We start from the raw sequence: 9,199 nt of genomic DNA, 5'->3' as shown, positions 1-9,199 counted from the left end.
TGTGTAGAAATCAATAATAGATGAATGATAATCCTGTTAAGCCAAATGTCAATTTGGTCGAAGCAGATTGTATAATTGTGTGGTCATTTCTCAAGTTAATATTTTGACTAATGTGAAAGAGTAGAGGATAGTTAGTGGTGCCACTCAGTATATTAGTGGTAATTAAAAGATCTTTGTGTCTTACTCCCAAGTGGAAAAAAGAGAACAGACTGACTGTCTATCTTAGAAACTCTTGAAATTACACATGTTTGGAAAAAAGCAAGGTTTTGTTCAAACCTACATTTAGAATGGCCTTATCATAAGGGAGGTGTTTCATATTCCTAATTTTCAAACCAAATTTGTTTTCGCTAGATTATTAAGAGAAGTAGACGTGAAAGTTTCCTTCAATTGTGACATGGACATGATGAGTAAAAATATAGTTTTGTGAGAAAAAGGCTTTTTGTAATCATATATTATTTATTGTTTGATTTTAGAAATTATTAATGATTATGCTAATCTATCTACTTGCCTGATTGAAATATCATAATCTATGTGACACGTTAATAATGAAATTTGTGATTATATATTGTCATGTAACTGAAACCAAATTAGGGCATTAAAATACTTACTAAAATGTGTGACTGTGAATATACTTGAAATTATTTGTGTGTGTTAGGTTCCTTATATGATAATGATAAGACACATTATGTTTTGAAGATTATTTTTCCTAGCTTAAAATGTATGAAAATGTGAGGTTGTCTAAATATTATATATATATTTTTTATCTTATGAAAAGGATTATGAATTCTAATTGCATGTTCATTGACTACATTGAAATTAGTTTTGCATATATATTTCTTTTTATAAATAGTAATGTGTATGATCATAATGTTATACTTGAGATAAAAAAATGTTGAACTTTTTAGCATATTTGTACACTACACACTCGACCTAATTGTTGGATTCGAGTGTGTGACATCACATTATGTTATCGAAACAACGCAGACTAATTCAACATAATTACACCAAATTTAATTCACATTTATCAATAACATAATTAAAATATTATTATTTGGTTATATCTTGTTCTATTGAGATTCTTGTTATTTTCTTTATAAATAGAGACCAAAAGTTAAGTAAAATAACACACTTTTCTACATTAATATTCTGTCAAAATATAGTTAAATTATTTCTAAATTTTTCATTGATTTGGGAATAGAGTTCACACTCTAGCAAACCGAGATCGACATTAGCGGAGAATATCAAGTGGTTGAAAGGTGAGAACAATAGAGTCAGCCTAATCCATAAACACTAGAATAATTCGGGTAAAAGGGTTTTATTGTTATAAATATCACAACCTGTCGGTTTTTAAAGAAAATTTTTTAAACTTATGATGACAAAATTTATTTTAAAACCAATTTTTCCAACAAAAATGGTAGGCCTAAGGGGGTAAGTACCAAATGTTTTAATCTTATGTCACGTTTGGTTGACGTGAATAAGGATTCAGTTCAATGCTTATTCAATTTTAAATAGTGTTTTCTTTGTTTGGTTCATTTTTTTATTACCGAATCATTATTCCATGTAAGCCTCTATTATGGGTGAGCACTGAATAACCATTCTGTAAATAGGGCTCTGAATTGGCTATTCTTTGTTGTCCGTAATAGCCTTCTACTTTTGAAGATAAAAGTCTCTTTTCATCTACCTTCTTCATTTTCTCTAGATGCGCCTGTTACAGTGAGTAACAAAGTTAGAGGCAAAATCTACTTCCATTATCGGGTAATTTATTGTTCATTTTCTTAGTATTTTTTATTTTTTGTTTGAATCTTAGACCACTTTGCTTCCATCGCTGATGCTTGTTTCCACCCTTCGATACCCATTTTATTCATTAAGTAAATCCCCAAATTCTTTTCTTTAATTTCTTCTTTTTTATTCATCAACACAAAAAATAAATGGGGACTATGCTTTTCTTTTAAGATTCTTGTCAACCAACCCATATCCCATGTTGGTTTAAGCTTCTTCTTTTTTTTACCCTTTTTCTCTCATATTCTTCAAGTTTTCTCATCACATTCCTGGGTTTCTTTTCCTTTTTCTGGGTACCATTTTTTAAATGTAATTTTCACTTCAAGAATCAAGACCCATTGTTATAAAACTGCAAATGATTTCATTAGTTTCCCATTCATTTTATAGTTAGATTTGATATGTAAAAATGGTGAATTGTGTTTTTTTTTGTAATGAATGATCAATTAACCTCCGATTGTCGAATTAACAAGGTATGTATGTCTTAATAGGTTTTTGTTTTCTGATTTTGATTTTGATTTTCTGTGTTTCATGTTCATCGATTGAAGAAATGTTGATTGACTTTGATTCTTTAATTGAAATTTCTTTGATTCTTGCTCGGTTAATCTATCATTCTTTTAACTCTTTAATTGGATCACACAACTTGATTTAGGAATTTGGTTACTAATGTTGCCAATATGTTTAATTTTTGTTGAACAAAAAAAAAGATATGTTTGATTCTTGTTGGGGGTTTTCATATTTCTTTTGGTTTTTGAAGTGTTATAATGAATTTGATTAATTTGGGTTCTTTGGTATGATTTCCATTACAATTGAAAATCAGTTTGCTTTTGTGATCCTTAAGCAAATATTTTGGTTTGCAATAAAATAGCCTGTCTTGAATGGTTATCATTGGCACAATTACAACACCAATGGATGATTCATGTCTTCTTACAGGTCTTATTGGCACAATTACAACACCAATGGATGATTCATGTCTTCTTATAAGTCTTCTCCATGGACTATGCTGTTGTTCCAATTGCTTTTGATAGTTCATTAAAAATGGATATAGACGCTACAAATAAAATTCATTAAAAATGGATATAGACGCTACAAATAAAATGGACTCCTTAAAATAAGTATTGGCTTATAAGGAAATAATAGATTAAAAGTGATGGGCTTATTTATCAATAATAGCTCCAAAAAATATGTAAAAATCAATGTTAAAAGTAATGGACTTATTTATCAACAATATATACATATTGTGGTTTCTAACAATTGTAAGAGAATATAGAATGAGAAAGGGCTTTCTTTAGTTAATTGAATTCTCTACTTTTTTCTATTTTTCATATTCTAATGTAGAATTTTTTTTTCATGAAATTCACACCTTATAGGCTCAATTGGAAGGTGAAAATTATGATTTCAAAAGTACTGCATTGGTGCACTTCTTTCCACATATGTTTTTGTTCTTGTTATAGTTTGTATATTGATGTAATTTCTATAAGATCTATATTGTTTTGGTCGTGATACTCATAACTTTAATTTGGATACCTGAGATATACTTTAATAATTGCCTACAATATTGTCGTAGCTTCTCTACAAGGTTTATACTGATGTTTTATTAAAAATAATGGTATATTTATGTCTTCTCTTATTATTGATTATTCTTTTAAATTATCATTAAAATACCTTTTTATTATGTCCTATTGTCCTTTTTCAGACATGTTTTTTTAGGTTGTCCTGAATGATTGGTTATTTTTATAACTTGGATTAAAAAGATTTTAATCATCAAATCCAAGTGAATACTAAATGGAAATCTTAAGTGTGTACCTTGTAGCATTGATTTTATTAGACTGTAAGTTGCAATAGTATTTGCTGAAATTAGAGTAATTTGAATTTTTTATGGAACTTTGTTTTGTTGCTTACAGATTTAGTACTTTCCAACAAGCTGGTTTTGTATGATTTGGAAAATCAAACCATTGGATTGAGCACAATTGTGAGTATCATGTTACTTTTCCTTTCACGATTACTTTATAAATTTTGTACTAATTAGTATAAATCTCAATGTATTATTATTGTTTCTTTTGCTTTATAAGAGGTGTTATCTCTCTACAATTACCTTAGTTAGAAAATTTATTTTATGAACAAAGTTGATCCTCGAAGCTTCCCCAAAGTTGATCCTAGTAACACTATTTGCTGATTCTTGTTGCTTTATATAGTATGATGTCTTTGTAAATTTATTGGTTTCATATCTCAAATCATTGGCATTATAAAATATTCAGTACCCTGAACTTAGCAAACTGGAAACTGTCATTTTATGAAGTGCTGGATGAGTTTATGAAGTCTTGTTAAAACTGTTAGGTTGTAATGTTTCATTTTATTCATTTATAGTGCATAAATGATTTCCCTTTGGATTTTTCTTTTGATTTGGGCTTTTCTTTTTTTGGAAAGTTTAATTTTTGTTTTTGTATTTTTGTTGATCGTGAAATCATTACAAACATGTATATAGGGTTACACATTGCTCAATGCTAGTTAGATTGTTGTAGTTTTTAGTTTAACTTTTTTAACTTGGTGTACATAAGTTCATGAGCATCACAACTAATCATACAACTCTTATCTACTCTCTTTCAACTATTGTCAAACTAAGACCGAAAAATAGCAACTTGGTTTGTTTTATTGAAGTATAGTTTAGTTTAGTTTTGCAAGTAAACATTGATGTATTCGAAGCATATATGCAAGCTTCATATATATTTTTTGTGTAAATTTGACATGTATTGGTAGGTTGTGGTGGTAGTTGGTAGGGGTGTACAAAATCCGATTTGATTCGAAAAACTTGATAAAAAATTCAAAATTTGAATTAAATAGTTTGAGTTATTTGAGTTAATCAAGTTATTAGGAAAACTCGAATAAAAAAATTAAGTTTTTCGGTTTAACTCGAATATGAATTACACAATTTGAGTTATCCAAAAATCCAAATAAGAAAAGACAAAACAAAGTCATTTTGATAAATGTTACTTAATGGTTTTTACTTTTAACTTTTAAAAGTTAAAAGGCAAAACCATTATATTGTTTATGTAGTTAAATAATCTTGTACTTCATCTACTAGTTAAATAATCGATCCATGTAAATGCACCACTGAGTATAAATAATAGGATTCGTTAACTCGATTCAACTTGACTCGAAATTTTTTTATTCGATTCGAAAAAATTCAAATTGAGTTTGGTTGCTAAAATAGGATTCGCCAACTCGACTAACTTGAAAATTTTCGACTCGATTCGACTCAACTTGATCGAATACTCACCCCTAATACCTGGTGGGCCCTAGAGCATGGTTGATTGATATGTGCCAAGAAAGATATGAATTAGGGAAAAGAAGAGTTCTAAGAAGGTAACATATGATTTGGTTTCTTTTCTTTTACATTTCCTACAATGCAATAATTTTTTTAGTTATTATCCATATTTCTGATGTAAGGTTTTGGCATGTTGCAGAGACTAAGAGGATTGAAGACCACGGGGAGTATGGAAAGTGATTCAGATTGAAGATGTAACAGCCCGTTTTTCAGTGGTGTCAGAAATAGTCATTTCAGGGCCACCAAATCCGACGAGTAGGTTCATAAATATTATTATTTAATATTTATGATTCAAATGTGATTTTTAAAAAAGTTTTTGATTTGATAATTTATGTTATATAAATGATTTATTAAGTTCAAGTACTTTTAGAAAATAAGGCATTGGGATCTTGTTTTTATAAACTGAGTTTTATAAATATTTACGGAGTGTCATTAAGGTGGTATTAAAGTTTCGTTAAGAAATTTTAATGTTTCGATGGTTAATTAATTAAAAAGGATCAAATTAAAAAAAATCATTTCCAGGACTCTGTTCCCGTAAATCAGACTCGTAAATATTTTTAATAAATATTTGCGAAGTTAGTTTTGTAGTTAATTTGGGTTTGATTAAGTGAATTTGCTTGAATTAAAAGTAATTAGGTATAAGGACTAAATTGTATATAGGGTGAAAGTTCAATTGTAGATTAAAGAAAAAGTAAAAGGACTGAAGAAGCAATTATGCCATTGCTCATAAATGAGGCGACATAAGTGTTATTATTAAAAAATTTTAAAGTTAAAATATATATTATAATATTATAATATTATACCTTAATATTTAAGTATATATATTATATATTATATTATATAATAATGAAACAAAGAAATAAAAAGAAAAATAAAGAAAGAAAGAAACAGAGAAGCAAAAACGAAGCAGGAGAAAAAGAAAGAAAGGAGAAAACTAGGGTTTCAAAGTTTCAAGCTCAATTGGTTAGTCAATTTAGTCCATTTTTCTTTTAATTTTTATGTTTTTGGAATCCCGGTATTAAATACTACCTGACCTATGTCAAAATTTTAGAAATTATTGAATTTTTAAGTGTTGTCTATGTTGAATAATTTGAGTATTGAGGATTAAATTGATAGATTTTCAAGTTAGAAATGAAAAAGGATTGAATTGTAGAATAAATTGTAAATTTTGAGTAATAAGGACTAAATTGTGAAAAATTCAAAATTTAGGGATTTAAGTGAAATTAGAGAGTTAAATCTAGTTTAAAGTGGAAATTGAATGAAAATATATAATTGATTGTAAAGAAATAAAATTAGTCTCGGTTTAGGGACTAAGTTGGAATTTAGACAAATGTTGAGTAAAAATTGAAATATGCAATATGAAATTGAATTGTATTGTATTGATGAATTTTAATTATTTTAACTCCGTAGCTAACATTGTACCGGAATCCTCGACTAAAAAGGGGAAAGATAAAGTCGACATCGAATAGCTCAGAATTCCTGGTTTGTATTTCTATAATTCGAACCTAGTTGTTAATTGTTATAATTCAATTTTATATATATGGTAAGTGTCGAGGTGAGAATTATTGTGTTTTGCAATTGAAATGGATTGATTCGTTATGTGATGAATTTATTGAATTTATATTGATTGAATTGAATTGGTATATATATATTGAATATATTAATTATTTGAATTGAAATGATTAGTTGTATTGGAAAAGTGAACCGGAACCCTATTAACTGTACTGAGCTGAGCCGGATATAGATGACATGCCATAAGATTGGAAGAGTTTAGAATTTTTTTCGACTTCGAGTCGATGAGACACTAGGTGTCGATTTACTACTTCAGATTAATTCGATAAGGCACTGGGTGTCAATTTACTTTGGTTTAGCCAATGAGACACTGGATGCCAAATTATTACTTCGAATTATCCAATGAGGCACTAGGTGCCAAATTGGTGTGTTTTGGTTGGATCCGTATATCGGTCCGAGTCCGAATCATGTTAATAGGGGAAATTAAATGAAATGACACTATGATCGATGTTGGATGATTTTATATGTGAAATGAAAATGGGACTGTGAATTGAAATATGGATTGAGACACATGAATTCTGTATTCATGAATTGGACATGGAATGAACATTATTGTTGTTTAAGTGAAACGTGTATTATATTGTGAGAAGCTATTTTATGGCAAATAATGAGAATTAAGTATGGTATGAATAATATAATTATGAATTGAATATTGAATGGTTAATGCTATTGTACAAAAAAATGTGAATTTTAAATATTCAATTGTGCTTAATATTCAATTGTGCTTATTATATTATTTTATCTTTAAGTATTTGGATTATAGAAATACCACTAAGTTTTACTCAGCATATGATTTTGTTTTCCGTGCGCAGGTTAGGTACTTAACTTTTGATCGTCAATTCAGCATCCAACAATGATCCCGAACTCAAATGTTGTGATGTTTATCCTTTGTGTCAGCATGTACCTAAGGTGTCTAAATAATAGTTATTTTGTGGTTTGATTGTAAATGAGGTTATAAGTTTAATTTTGGTTGGTGTTATACATATAAATATGTGTTTATTTTTGAAGCCATATTATGGTATGGTAAATTGAACTAAATCTAGATAGGTGCATGTGAATTTAATTCTATGTTTAAGTGCTCATGAACTAGGCAAATTGATTTAGATTTGGTATGTTTATAATTTGGATTAAAATGATGCTTTGATGACTTGTTTTGATGATATGAAATGTTTGAAATTTCTGTCTGTTTGATCTGTAAACTTCAGTAATGCTCCATAACCCGGTTCTGACTAGGGATACGAGTTGGGGGTATTACAGAAGATACATTAATGGCAGCAGTAGAGCCCTTTTTCTTTTCTGATATTTTTGGAGGAATATTTTCGGAGTTGATGTTAATGTGTTGGGGAAAAGATATAGAGAAGTTAAAACAAGGTCTGCTTGCTGGGGTTTGTTTAGTGTATAGATGTTTGATATTTTATATATATAAATGAGAATAATTATTGTTTTTGGATCAATATTTGTAATTTTGGTAACTATGATCCCATGAGATTATGTTTTGTCCTTCATCTTAGGCATGTAGTGAGATGAGGCAGTAGATTTGGTAAAAGGAATTGTGTTAAATTTGATGGCTGGAATCACCTATATGACAAAAGTTAAGTGTGTGCGGAATGAGAGGATAGCATTTGTGAGGGACTGATCTGCATAAATTCTCTTTACAAAATCTCAAAAGTACATCCTTCTTTATAAATGAACCAAATATGAACCAAATTATATTAATAATGTTATTAAATTATATATTATTATTATTAAATTGTATTTAATAATAATTATATTAAAATATGATTAAATTATATTTAATAATGTTATTAAAATTTAATAACAATAACAACAATCATCTACTTAAAAAAATTTCTACTAAGGGTATTATGGTAATTTAAGCCATTTTCTTATGCTATTACAATATCTAATTCATTCAACCAAAAACAAGAAATTAAATTGACATAGTTCTATTTCATTCTATTTAACCAAACAACTAAAAAACTGATTACATGTAACACCCCAAAATTTTCTACAGTAAGATATTATCATTAATACAGTAAAATAATGAAATAAAGTGACAAGAAGAGGAAAATTGAGTTATGTCACTGGGAAGTATATTATGACATACTGATTCAAGAAAGGACTAAATTGTAAAAGTGAGAAAAGTTTTGTGGCCCAAGAGTAAATAGTTAAAATTTGAAGGATTAAAGGTAAATATGAAAAAATTGAAGGACTAATAGTGCAAATATTTTAAGGGTGGAATGATCTAGAAACCAAGGAAAAATGATGAATAAGGACCAAATTGAATAGGTGAAGAAATATAAGGGACTAAATTGTAATTTTACTAAATTAAGTGATGACTCAATGAAATTTTAAAAGATTACAAAGTGCAAAATGATCAATTGGAAGAGAGAGAAATCGAGAAAGTAATGATGATTTTGGTGATATTTTATAGTTATTTAATTAGATAATTATTATTTAATTAATATTTTAATAAGATATTTATTATTATTTTATTTAGTATATATATATGTGTGTATGGAAAGA

At 28.1% G+C, this 9,199-nt stretch overlaps 1 long non-coding RNA gene across 3 annotated transcripts; it reads left to right on the top strand.

Moving 5' to 3' along the window:
* The first annotated feature begins 1,531 nt into the window (after nt 1-1,531).
* LOC107929811 (uncharacterized) lies at nt 1,532-8,219 on the top strand. Of its 3 annotated transcripts, none has more exons than XR_001692905.2 (6): nt 1,532-1,755; nt 2,710-3,748; nt 4,988-5,139; nt 5,241-5,356; nt 6,512-6,583; nt 7,486-8,219. It is a non-coding gene; the product is annotated as an uncharacterized lncRNA (long non-coding RNA). The 3 variants fall into 3 exon arrangements; XR_001692904.2 differs by having other exon boundaries at nt 1,545-1,755; nt 3,681-3,748; XR_005921020.1 differs by lacking the exon at nt 6,512-6,583 and having other exon boundaries at nt 1,545-1,755; nt 3,681-3,748; nt 7,486-7,774.
* The last annotated feature ends 980 nt before the right edge of the window (nt 8,220-9,199 follow it).

The sequence above is a fragment of the Gossypium hirsutum genome, chromosome A01 (assembly GCF_007990345.1).
Source record: "Gossypium hirsutum isolate 1008001.06 chromosome A01, Gossypium_hirsutum_v2.1, whole genome shotgun sequence".
Lineage (NCBI taxonomy): Eukaryota > Viridiplantae > Streptophyta > Magnoliopsida > Malvales > Malvaceae > Gossypium > Gossypium hirsutum.
This window is presented reverse-complemented; position numbering and strand designations above follow the sequence as displayed.